General features: G+C 47.9%; 1 long non-coding RNA gene across 1 annotated transcript in view; it reads right to left on the reverse strand.

The window, feature by feature from the left end:
• LOC123522654 overlaps positions 1–1,619 on the reverse strand; it is a 267,540-nt gene that overhangs the window by 140,784 nt on the left and 125,137 nt on the right. The window contains exon 2 of the long non-coding RNA XR_006680887.1: positions 250–375. This is a non-coding gene — a long non-coding RNA (uncharacterized LOC123522654). The remainder of the gene's footprint in view (positions 1–249; positions 376–1,619) is intronic.

Here is a 1,619-nt window from a genome sequence, read left to right on the forward strand (position 1 = left end):
TGGTGTATGTATGGATTGTGATAAGAGTTGTATGAGCCCCTAATAAAATGATTTTTTAAAAAACACACCTCTGCAGATCCTAGTATTTTGTAAATTTCAGAAACACACAGGAGGATGTTGACTAGAACATTCTATTGCTTTGGTTGCTGCAAGCTTGCTATGCCCTTGAATACGATGTTGTCCCGGAACACCAAAGAAACACCAGTGACCTTGTAAGCTAAGGGATGCAGAGTTCTTGGGATGACTTACCCCAAACCACGGGTGTTTCAAGATCATCCACAGAGGCGGAAGCCCACTCTTTCTCTCTCGCCCGTGGTCCACAGCAGCACTACGTCTGAGGCCTCAGAACACGCCCTCTCACGGGGCTCCAGGGTGCTGCAGCAGAACAAAATCAGACACCGAGTCAGAATGGAAATGCCACTTCAAGCAATTAGTGGGGGGCTCAGGGAAATCCCTGGCCTTTATCAAATGTATATTTGATCACCTGCAACAAGCATATTAACTACCAGGATGGACATATCTCACACACTGATTGATGTTGGGTCCTAAAATGCAGGCGTTGGGGGAGGAAGTGGTATCCCAGGCAGGCTAGGCTAGCGACTGCAGGCGGAGAAGTACAATATGCACCCTGGAGAACAGGCTTGCAACATGGCACATTGACTGGTGGATGCTGATAAATACAGAAGGATTAAGGGGCCTGAGAGGCTGTTTTCAAGAACAGGAAGTAGAGAACGTTTTGTTTCAAACAAAATTTCACCTTATTCTTTCCAAAGAAGACTCACACAACTGGTTGAGCTGACCTCCCAGCTTCTCCAATTAAAGAGCTATTCAAACTACCCAAAAAAAGTTCACTGCCATCAAGCCACTGCGGAATCACAGCCACCCAATAGTACAGGGTAGAAGTGCCCCTGTGGATTTCTGGGACTGTAACTCTACAGGAGAGAAGGCTTCATCTTCTCCCAAAGAGTGGTTGGTGGTTTCAAACTGCTGATCTTGCAGTGAGTAGCCAAACACATAACCCAATACACCACGAGGGTTCCTGCAAGCAGTTAGTAAGAGTGAACAAGAAAGGCACAGTGGCAGGTTTCTGCTGTCGGATGCCTGACAGAGCTTGAGAAAGACAGCCTGCACACAAGTTGAAGAGGCAGTAGTTATTTCACACACTGAATTCCAAATGAATGGCGAAAATATGCATGCCTCCGCACCGCCACTCCAAGCAGCTGACGAAACCTACACACCGGAACACTGTGTGACAAGGTCACTCTGCCAAGTTCTCCTTTGCGGTTGAGAGCTTATAACTGTCCCTTGTCAGATGCTGGTCTACCTGCTTCTGGTGCTTAGCAAAATCCACCCCACAGCTTGTTATTCTGCCCAGGGTCAGCTGAGAGCTGGGAGAGAATCCCACGTCCTTGTCTTTCTAGGCTTTTGGTATGAGCTCCTCCTTCATCGATTTGCAAAGGCCATCAGAAGTGTGCTGTCAGAGGTGGCTCCACAATCGCATCTGTGAGTCCAACTCTCCATCATCGATCCCAGGGCTCTCACCACAGCTCTCACAACCAAGGCTTGTAAGAGAATTTCATTGTATGCCTCCTAGAAGCCCTGGTGGCACAGCGGTTATG

The sequence above is a fragment of the Echinops telfairi genome, unplaced genomic scaffold, assembly GCF_000313985.2.
Source record: "Echinops telfairi isolate 266 unplaced genomic scaffold, ASM31398v2 ScPeMD7_7439;HRSCAF=8477, whole genome shotgun sequence".
Taxonomy (NCBI): domain Eukaryota; kingdom Metazoa; phylum Chordata; class Mammalia; order Afrosoricida; family Tenrecidae; genus Echinops; species Echinops telfairi.